At 41.6% G+C, this 11,821-nt stretch overlaps 1 long non-coding RNA gene across 1 annotated transcript; it reads right to left on the bottom strand.

The window, feature by feature from the left end:
- Positions 1-3,245: 3,245 nt before the first annotated feature.
- Positions 3,246-5,818, bottom strand: LOC128647848 (uncharacterized). The gene is made up of 2 exons (XR_008400434.1): positions 5,678-5,818; positions 3,246-3,393 (listed from the first exon to the last, which is right to left on the bottom strand). It is a non-coding gene; the product is annotated as an uncharacterized LOC128647848 (long non-coding RNA).
- Between the last annotated feature and the right edge of the window lie 6,003 nt (positions 5,819-11,821).

Genomic DNA, 11,821 nt, shown 5'->3' with positions numbered 1-11,821 from the left:
GTGTACCTCTGAGGCAGCAGACTTGGGGCGATGGTGATGACGTTGACAGGGATAAAAAAGTCAGGTTGGCGTAGAGCTTGAGGGGGGGGGGGGGGATTAGAAGGAGCTCAGTCTTGGATATGTTAATCTTTAGGTTGTGAGAGTCCATCCAGGAAGAAATACCAGATAAGCAGTCGCTGAAATGCGAAAGGACAGAGGGAGAGAGAGCGGGGGTGGAGAGGTAGATCTGGGTGTCATCGGCATAGAGGTGATATTTAAAGCCATAACTGTTGATAAGTTTACCCAGTGAAAGTAAAGGACCCAGAACAGATCCTTAACAATGAATAAATTACAGACCACAAATAGGAAACAGTACAAATATTAGTAGTCAGTTTTAGAGGGCTTCTAAAATTACCCATATCAGGCTAATAAGGCATCATTTGAGGTATTAAAGGATTCCAAAAATTTCGTATTTTTGGGACCAACTGACCATTAATATCATATAGTACATGTTAACATTTCATCAGTATTTGTTGTCTCCAACGAAGTTTCTGGACATTAGAAAAAATAATTTTTATTTTCGGTGTTGACGTCATATCAGCTAACCCTCAAATATGGGAGTTTCACAATCCAAAAAAACGGACCAATAGCATTTACGATAAGTGCATATCATTAACTTGCGATGTTGTTACTATGCGCATGTGCATAACAATTATTCTGGCCTCGCATGCGCATATCAGTTCAAGGACTCCACATTTACCCATACAATAGTATGGATATTATGCAAGCACTTTGAACAGGACAATCGAGTATGCAGATTTACATTCAGTGATGTATGGTATGACAATCAGTGCAAATCGTGCATGTGCATAGGGTCAAAAAACCGCCATGTTGATAACCTGGGTTATCACTCCAGGTTGGAGGATGCCAAGTTATTGCCGGCGGTGGGTTCGGAATTTAATACATTTTCAGAAGACGAATTCTCCGAAAGGGTAAAACAAAGAAGCGCAATGCTAATTGCAAAAAGATATTTCATATACCGATATGGCTATTGAACATGACTTTTTTCTGGGTTTAGTGTCCCTTTAAGGAGCATTAGTCCCCTTGAATCTATTAGATGTGTATGAAAGCAAGTCTGTATAAAAGACATGGTCTAAGTTATCAAGCTCAATATCTCCCTTACTAACCTATCCCGGTTTCATTTATGGTCTCTTCACATGCAACAACATACAGTAATTACCATCATTCAAGTAATGAAACTTTTTAAGTGTTTGTTTACTATTTACTCTGTGGGTTCATGAATGCAGAGAAAGCTAGCTATTAGTAGCTAACATACATTAGCGCTGAGAGTTTATGATTAGACATCACAAGCTGATCTAAGCAGTGCACAGACGCATCCAGTCTGTTAGTTACTAAGAGCTGCAATAAGCACTCCGCTTGCAGAACCACCACAGCTGACAAGGGGAGGCAGTATACCGGCACAAAGTCTTCTCCTCCAGCCTCACCTTGTAAGCATATACCCAGGCAAGTTTCTCACCAAGAACGCTTCCACTGCAAAAATGCTGCCGGCTCTAAATGAAGCAACGGATTAAAGGAGCACTGCCTGTGAAGAGCAACCTTAATCAGTGCACGTGCCTTGTTTTCTCTGTAAACGCCTGCACTTTATCGCTCACTGTACTGTGTGCTGGCTTTTAGAGAGAAGATAGGGCAGATGTGCTGCCCCTCCCAAATCTGCTGCCCTAGGCACCGGCCTAGTTGGCATAGGTAATAAAACGCCCCTGCTCTAATGGCTTCTCCCCGGCAACTGGGGGGGATTATACAGTAGCCTAGGGTCTTGAGAACAGCAGATTTGACTTCTACTACCCACAGCCTCATGGCCCTACCAAAGAGCATAGGTCAGGTAAACGGTTACAAGACAAGCCCCAGACCTCCTCAAAAGTAACATTATGCAAAGCTTCTTATTAGGGCTATATCCAGAAGATGTAAGTAATTTAAAAAGCAATATATTGGCTTCTAAACTCTTGAAACCAGGAGCTACTGAAGTGTGCGTCCTGCCGCTTTGTAAATTAGAAAGTTGCTTAAAATTGCATGCTCTATCTGAATCATGAAAGAAAAAAATTGGGTTTAGTGTCCCTTTAAGCAAAATTTGATAATGTAAGTAAATTTGAATAATTCTTAAAATTGTGTGATCTTTTTAAATAATTAAAGTTTAATTTTGACTTGAGTATCCCTTTAAGTAAAAATGTCCCCTTAAAGCAACAGTTGTGTTGCATTATGTACTTGAATAAAACAGGCTGACACTTTCATTTTAAATTGAGGCTATGGGGTAGATTTATCAAGCAGCGGATGCTGCAATCTACGCTCGCTGGAAACTTAAGATAAGAAGCAGCGGTCATAAGACCGCTGCTCCTTTACTCGTCCACCACCTCTGCAATCATCCCTATCCGATACGATCGGGAAGGTTGACACCCCTTGCTAGTGGCTGATTGTCCGCGAATGTGCAGGGGGCAGCATTGCACAAGCATTTAATCAGAAATGCATTTAGCGATATCGGGCGGTCATGATTCGCTACAGCGAATAATGTCCGCCCGCCATTTGATAAATCGGCCCCTATACTGTTACCATAAAAGGGGAAATCACACAATAACGTAAGGATCTATATACCTACCGCTTAGAGAAATGCGGATAGATCATTAGCTAATGAAGTACACCAATTTATTATTTCAGGCTTGTGCTTTGGGAGCTATGAGTATATTCCCTGCAAATGACTTACACAGTGCTAGTCAGGAGCTGCAATGCATAACTGGACTCATCCAGCGTCCATACAAGTGTAACAACCAATCACTGACCGTGTGAGATTAACAATGTGTATATAAACACTTTTACTGAGCTTGAACACATTGTTACCAGTGACTATTTCTGCAAATGCATTAGGGCACTTTATTTTTGCATTATTATGTCCCTTTATAATCTGTAAGCAAATAGCAGCAGGATTACAAAATATTTACTTTCACACATGTGCCTGATCTCTCTCTTGTGCTTTTGTGGATTCATTAAAAGGTTGGTTAATTCTTTTTAACTCTCTGCAGTTTGCCGATCCCTATTAGCAAATTAATTCCCCTCTCTCCGCTTAAGATCAGTTAAACAAACTGCCCCCAATTACTGCAAATTCAAAGCAGTGAGAAATATCCTTCAGTTCTTTGAAAAACCCACAAGACTTCACACCCCTCCTTCCTGATTTGGTTTTCACAAAGAAGACCCTCCACTTAATATGGAAATGGTGTTTATTGGTTTTTCTTCTCCATCTTCTCAAAATAAGCTGTTTCCTTTGTTTTATCTTGTGAGTGTATTCACCACACATTTCATCTCTACATTATACAAGCTCGGGCTCATTTTTCCATGAATACGGTTTTCCTAGGAGAAAGAACAAGTAAGAACCGCTCTTCTCACCTATTATCATTTAAGGGGACAGTAAAGTTAAACTTAAGCTTTCATGATTCAGATAGAGCATGCAGTTTAAACTAATTTGCAATTTACTTCAACTATCTAATTTGCTTTGTTCTCTTGGTATCCTTTGAAAAGCATACCTAGATAGGATCAGAAGCAGCAATGAACTATTGGGTGCTAGCTGCTGATTGGTGTTTGCACATATAAGCCTCATGTCATTGGTTCACCCGATGTGTTCAGCTAGCTCCCGGTAGTGTATTGCTGCTTCTTCAACAAAGGACACCAAGGGGTACATTTACTAAGCTGCAGCTTTTTCCCCTATGTGGAGCAGGTTCGCACAAGCATACCTGCTGCCACAAATGTAAGAAAAATGCTTCTTTTTTACCTCTCTGCCACTTTAAAAGTAGCTAGATCAATCACCCCAAAACTTGCTTGTTCGGGGTGATTAACGAATCCTCTTGTGCAATGATACCTTTTGCTGTGCAATAAAACATCGCAAGTGGCAATTGCTGGCGGACAGGTTCACTACTTTTGAACCGGTCCGCCTGCAGGGATGGTGAATTTACTCCCGAGCGTGAATGAAGCAAATTTCATATTAAAAGTAAATTGTTAAAAACTGTATGATCTATCTTAATCATGAATGAAAAACTTTGGGTTTCATGTCCCTTTAAAGTTTAAACTTTTGCTCAAGCCGCTGGCATTTGATCTCAGTAAATATGTCTTTCATCCGTTTATAATCTTGCTAGGAATCATTCTGTATTATAAAAAGGTTTTCATATTTTTGTATACGCAAATTAATGACAAAATGAAATCATTATTCTAAGAGAGAGTACACATTGATGATAATAAAACTTTCCAATGTAGCCGTTATCAAATGTATCTCACTTTACTGGTATAGTTTGTTGAAACTTGGCTCTGTTCCATGAGAACATACTGAGGTTGGCGCGTGCATGTGTCGTCGTGAGCACTATATGTATTACATTGCTACAAACAGCTGTCATATAGAGCACAAGACACATACAAGCTCATGAGCCTACCTAGGTATGCTCTTGTGGAATAAAGGATACTAAGAGAAAAAGCTTAAAGGGCATGAAAGCCAAGAATTTTCTTTCATGATTCAGATACAGAATACAATTTTTAAAAAGTTTCCAATTGACTTCTATTATCAAATTTGCTTCATTTTTTGTTATTCTTTGTTGAAGAGATATCTTGATAGGTAGTGTGCACATGCCTGAAGCACTACATGACAGGAAATAGTGCTGCCATCTAGTGTTCTTGAAAATGTATAATATTGTTGCAAAACTTCTGCCATATAGTACTTCAGACACGTGCACACTCCTGAGCTTACCTTCCTGCTTTTAAACAAAGGATAACAAGAAAACTAAGGAGATTTGACAATAGAAGTAAATTGGAAAGTTGTATGAAATTATATATTCTAACTGAACCATGAAATATGTTTTAGGGGTTTTATGTCCCTTTAATTTTATAATGGAAGACATTTGGATTTTTTTTTTTATTCTGGGTTCAATTGATCAAGCTGCAAATGCAGTTTTTCACATAGCGAGCCTACAGAGGATATTTAAGAAGCAGCGGTTTTAAGACCGTTGTTTCTTAACCTCTTCACCATTTCTGACCTGGCAGTTTAAAATCACGCAGGACTAATCCGAGAGAAGGACCGGCACTGCACGAGCGGCCATTTGTGCAATAATAAATGTGCTGCCTGCTAGGCGCAATCATGGGTGGACAGGTTCCCTAATAGGAAACCCTGTCTACCAACACAGATAAATGGACTTCTCTTTCGGAATCATGATATATGAAGGCTTTCATATCCCTTTAACTCTAAGAGGTGTGTGCACATATTGTTTGTATGTTCTTCCTTTGGTGGGGTGTTTTTAGCAGACTTTACTGTCTTTGTGTAAATGTCAGTGCGTATGTCAGTTGTTAGGATTAAGGTTATCTAATAGTTGAGGTCAGTATAGCAGAAGGGCAGAGGTCCTCTAGTTGTTAGACAGGTTTAATAGGGATATATAGCACCAAGGCTTTCAGAAGATAACATATCTCATGATGTATGCCATGGGGGTGGGTCTCAGAGGATGGTTTGATTATTTGTCACTTTATAAACTTCAATATGTTAAACAGTGTGTACTGGCGTGCATAGTAAATCTGCAACAAATGCATCTCATATTATTGATATTTTACTGTAAGTTTTTTCAATTGATATTAGTACAGATTCTGCCTGTGGAGCACTTACTTCTCTGTCACAGCAGCTCTCACCATACAGGTTACAACAGAAGCCTCTGCTGCCCTCTAGGAGTGAACACCAGAATGCCTGTGACCTGGAATCAACAAAACACATACATCAGCATAGTGCAATCTTCATTTATGATTTGGAAACATAGGAGGAAGCATCGTTGTACAGCAATATATACAAAAAGATAGAATAAAAAACATAATTTATGCTTACCTGATAAATTCCTTTCTTCTGTTGTGCGATCAGTCCACGGGTCATCATTACTTCTGGGATATAACTCCTCCCCAACAGGAAATGCAAGAGGATTCACCCAGCAGAGCTGATATAGCTCCTCCCCTCTACGTCAGTCCCAGTCATTCGACCAAGAATCAACGAGAAAGGAGTAACCAAGGGTGAAGTGGTGACTGGAGTATAATTTAAAAAATATTTACCTGCCTTAAAAAACAGGGCGGGCCGTGGACTGATCGCACAACAGAAGAAAGGAATTTATCAGGTAAGCATAAATTATGTTTTCTTCTGTTATGTGCGATCAGTCCACGGGTCATCATTACTTCTGGGATACCAATACCAAAGCAAAAGTACACGGATGACGGGAGGGATAGGCAGGCTCATTATATAGAAGGAACCACTGCCTGAAGAACCTTTCTCCCAAAAATAGCCTCCGAAGAAGCAAAAGTGTCAAATTTGTAAAATTTGGAAAAAGTATGAAGCGAAGACCAAGTTGCAGCCTTGCAAATCTGTTCAACAGAGGCCTCATTCTTAAAGGCCCAAGTGGAAGCCACAGCTCTAGTGGAGTGAGCTGTAATTCTTTCAGGAGGCTGCTGTCCAGCAGTCTCATAGGCTAAACGTATTATGCTACGAAGCCAGAAAGAGAGAGAGGTAGCAGAAGCTTTTTGACCTCTCCTCTGTCCAGAATAAACGACAAACAAGGAAGAAGTTTGGCGAAAATTTTTAGTTGCCTGCAAGTAGAACTTGAGGGCACGAACTACATCCAGATTGTGTAGAAGACGCTCCTTCTTTGAAGAAGGATTTGGACACAAGGATGGAACAACAATCTCTTGATTGATATTCCTGTTAGTAACTACCTTAGGTAAGAACCCAGGTTTAGTACGCAGAACTACCTTGTCTGAGTGAAAGATCAGATAAGGAGAATCACAATGTAGGGCTGATAACTCAGAGACTCTTCGAGCCGAGGAAATAGCCATTAAAAATAGAACTTTCCACGATAACAATTTTATATCAATGGAATGAAGGGGTTCAAATGGAACACCTTGTAAAACGTTAAGAACTAAGTTTAAACTCCATGGCGGAGCAACGGCTTTAAACACAGGCTTGATCCTAGCTAAAGCTTGACAAAAAGCCTGGACGTCTGGATTTTCTGACAGACGCCTGTGCAACAAGATGGACAGAGCTGAAATCTGTCCCTTTAATGAACTAGCCGATAAACCCTTTTCTAGACCTTCTTGTAGAAAGGACAATATCCTAGGGATCCTAACCTTACTCCAGGAGTAACGTTTGGATTCGCACCAGTATAGGTATTTGCGCCATATTTTATGGTAAATCTTTCTGGTAACAGGCTTCCTAGCCTGGATCAGGGTATCAATAACCGACTCAGAAAAACCACGCTTTGATAAAATCAAGCGTTCAATTTTCAAGCAGTCAGTTTCAGAGAAGTTAGATTTTGATGTTTGAATGGACCCTGTATCAGAAGGTCCTGTCTCAGAGGTAGAGACCAAGGCGGACAGGATGACATGTCCACTAGATCTGCATACCAAGTCCTGCGTGGCCATGCAGGCGCTATTAGAATCACAGATGCTCTCTCTTGTTTGATTTTCGCAATCAATCGAGGAAGCAGCGGGAAGGGTGGAAATACATAAGCCATCCCGAAGTTCCAAGGTGCTGTCAAAGCATCTATCAGAACCGCTTCCGGATCCCTGGATCTGGACCCGTAGTGAGGAAGTTTGGCGTTCTGGCGAGACGCCATGAGATCTATCTCTGGTTTGCCCCAACGTCGAAGTATTTGGGCAAAAATCTCCGGATGAAGTTCCCACTCTCCCGGATGAAAAGTCTGGCGACTCAAGAAATCCGCCTCCCAGTTTTCCACTCCCGGGATGTGGATTGCTGACAGGTGGCAAGAGTGAGACTCTGCCCAGCGAATTATCTTTGATACTTCCATCATTGCTAGGGAGCTTCTTGTCCCTCCCTGATGGTTGATGTAAGCTACAGTCGTGATATTGTCCGACTGAAACCTGATGAACCCCTGAGTTGTTAATTGGGGCCAAGCTAGAAGGGCATTGAGAACTGCCCTCAATTCCAGAATGTTTATTGGAAGGAGACTCTCCTCCTGATTCCATAATCCCTGAGTCTTCAGAGAATTCCAGACAGCGCCCCAACCTAGTAGGCTGGCGTCTGTTGTTACGATTGTCCAGTCTGGCCTGCTGAATGGCATCCCCCTGGACAGGTGTGGCCGATAAAGCCACCATAGAAGAGAATTTCTGGTCTCTTGATTCAGATTCAGGGTAGGGGACAAATCTGAGTAATCCCCATTCCACTGACTTAGCATGCACAATTGCAGCGGTCTGAGGTGTAGGCGTGCAAAAGGTACTATGTCCATTGCCGCTACCATTAAGCCGATCACCTCCATGCATTGAGCCACTGACGGGTGTTGAATGGAATGAAGGACACGGCATGCATCCTGAAGCCTTGTTAACCTGTCTTCTGTCAGGTAAATCTTCATTTCTACAGAATCTATAAGAGTCCCCAAGAATGGAACTCTTGTGAGAGGAAAAAGAGAACTTTTCTTTTCGTTCACTTTCCATCCATGCGACCTTAGAAATGCCAGAACTAACTCTGTATGAGACTTGGCAGTTTGAAAGCTTGAAGCTTGTATTAGAATGTCGTCTAGGTACGGAGCTACCGAAATCCCTCGCGGTCTTAGTACCGCCAGAAGGGCGCCCAGAACCTTTGTGAAGATTCTTGGGGCCGTAGCCAATCCGAATGGAAGAGCTACAAACTGGTAGTGCCTGTCTAGGAAGGCAAACCGTAGATACCGTTGATGATCTTTGTGAATCGGTATGTGAAGGTAAGCATCTTTTAAATCCACTGTGGTCATGTACTGACCCTTTTGGATCATAGGTAAGATTGTCCGAATAGTTTCCATTTTGAACGATGGAACTCTTAGGAATTTGTTTAGAATCTTTAAATCTAAGATTGGCCTGAAAGTTCCCTCTTTTTTGGGAACCACAAACAGGTTTGAGTAGAAACCTTGTCCTTGTTCCGACCGCGGAACTGGATGGATCACTCCCATTAATAACAGATCTTGTACACAGCGTAGAAACGCTTCTTTCTTTATCTGGTTTGTTGACAACCTTGACAGATGAAATCTCCCTTTTGGGGGAGATAATTTGAAGTCTAGAAGGTATCCCTGAGATATGATCTCCAGCGCCCAGGGATCCTGAACATCTCTTGCCCAGGCCTGAGCGAAGAGAGAAAGTCTGCCCCCCACTAGATCCGGTCCCGGATCGGGGGCTCTCGGTTCATGCTGTCTTTGGGGCAGCAGCAGGTTTCCTGGTCTGTTTGCCCTTATTCCAGGACTGGTTAGGTTTCCAGCCTTGTCTGTAACGAGCAACAGCTCCTTCCTGTTTTGGTGCAGTGGAGGTTGACGCTGCTCCAGGTTTGAAATTCCGAAAGGAACGAAAATTAGACTGTCTAGCCTTAGCTTTGGCTTTGTCTTGAGGTAGGGCGTGGCCCTTACCTCCTGTAATGTCAGCGATAATTTCTTTCAACCCGGGCCCAAATAAAGACTGCCCCTTGAAAGGTATATTAAGTAATTTAGACTTAGAAGTAACATCAGCTGACCAGGATTTTAGCCACAGTGCTCTACGTGCCTGTATGGCGAATCCAGAGTTCTTAGCCGTAAGTTTAGTTAAATGTACTACGGCCTCCGAAATGAATGAATTGGCTAGTTTAAGGACTCTAAGCCTGTCCATAATGTCGTCTAGCGTAGACGAACTAAGGTTCTCTTCCAGAGACTCAATCCAAAATGCTGCCGCAGCCGTAATCGGCGCGATACATGCAAGGGGTTGCAATATAAAACCTTGTTGAACAAACATTTTCTTAAGGTAACCCTCTAATTTTTTATCCATTGGATCTGAAAAAGCACAGCTATCCTCCACCGGGATAGTGGTACGCTTAGCTAAAGTAGAAACTGCTCCCTCCACCTTAGGGACCGTTTGCCATAAGTCCCGAGTAGTGGCGTCTATTGGAAACATCTTTCTAAATATTGGAGGGGGTGAGAACGGCACACCGGGTCTATCCCACTCCTTAGTAACAATTTCAGTTAATCTCTTAGGTATAGGAAAAACGTCAGTACTCGCCGGTACCGCAAAGTATTTATCCAACCTACACATTTTCTCTGGTATTGCAACGGTGTTACAATCATTGAGAGCTGCTAAGACCTCCCCTAGTAATGCACGGAGGTTCTCCAATTTAAATTTAAAATTTGAAATATCTGAATCCAATCTGTTTGGATCAGAACCGTCACCCACAGAATGAAGCTCTCCGTCCTCATGCTCTGCAAGCTGTGACGCAGTATCAGACATGGCCCTAGTATTGTCAGCGCACTCTGTTCTCACCCCAGAGTGATCACGCTTGCCTCTTAGTTCTGGTAATTTAGACAAAACTTCAGTCATAACAGTAGCCATATCATGTAATGTTATCTGTAATGGCCGCCCAGATGTATTAGGCGCCATAATATCACTCACCTCCCGGGCGGGAGATGCAGGTACTGCCGCGTGAGGCGAGTTAGTCGGCATAACTCTTCCCTCGCAGTTTGGTGAAATTTGTTCACATTGTACAAATTGACTTTTATTTAAAGTAGCATCAATACAGTTAGTACATAAATTTCTATTGGGCTCCACCTTGGCATTGGAACAAATGACACAGATATTCTCTGAGTCAGACATGTTTAACACACTAGCAATAACTTGCAACCTGGTTATAATCTTTTTTAGCAAAAACGTACTGTGCCTCAAAGAGGTACTTTAACGATTAAATGACAGTTGAGATAATGAACTGAAACAGTTATAGCATCAAGTTTAAAATAACACAACTTTTAGCAAAGGTTTGTTCCCATTAGTAAATAACTAAATTTGACATAAAAAATTATAGAGTAACGTTTTTATTCACAGTCAATAAAAATTCTCACAGCTCTGCTGAGAGAATGTACCTCCCTTCAAAGAAGTTTGAAGACCCCTGAGATCTGTCAGTGAACCGGATCATGCAGGAAATATAATAGTAGCTGACTGGAATTTTTTGATGCGTAGCAAAAGAGCGCCAAAACGGCCCCTCCCTCTCACACACAGCAGTGAGGAGAAACGAAACTGTCACAATTTAAAGCAGACAACTGCCAAGTGGAAAATAATGCCCAAACATTTATTTACTCAGTACCTCAGCAATGTAAACGATTCTACATTCCAGCAAAAACGTTTAACATGACAATATTTATTAAAAGGATTAGTGACCTTTAACAGAGTAGTTCCGGTGAAAAACCATTCCCAGAATACTGAAGTGTATACATACATGTCATTATAACGGTATAGCAGGATTTTTTCATCAATTCCATTCAGAAAATAAAAACTGCTACATACCTCAATGCAGATTCATCTGCCCGCTGTCCCCTGATCTGAAGTCTTTACCTCCCTCAGATGGCCGAGAACAGCAATATGATCTTAACTACTCCGGTTAAAATCATAGTAATAAACTCTGGTAGATTCTTCTTCAAACTCTGCCAGAGAAGTAATAACACGCTCCGGTGCTATTGTAAAATAACAAACTTTTGATTGAAGTCATAAAAACTAAGTATAATCACCATAGTCCTCTCACACATCCTATCTAGTCGTTGGGTGCAAGAGAATGACTGGGACTGACGTAGAGGGGAGGAGCTATATCAGCTCTGCTGGGTGAATCCTCTTGCATTTCCTGTTGGGGAGGAGTTATATCCCAGAAGTAATGATGACCCGTGGACTGATCGCACATAACAGAAGAAAAACACATATACCTAGCTACACCCACTCAAAAACAGTAGAAGGTATCATGTTCAGAAAAACAGTGAAGGAGCAAGTTTTATTGTTAGGGTCTTGGGTT

Source organism: Bombina bombina, chromosome 2, assembly GCF_027579735.1.
Source record: "Bombina bombina isolate aBomBom1 chromosome 2, aBomBom1.pri, whole genome shotgun sequence".
NCBI lineage: Eukaryota > Metazoa > Chordata > Amphibia > Anura > Bombinatoridae > Bombina > Bombina bombina.
The sequence above is the reverse complement of the archived record's forward strand: the minus strand, read 5'-3'. Positions and strand labels throughout refer to the sequence as shown.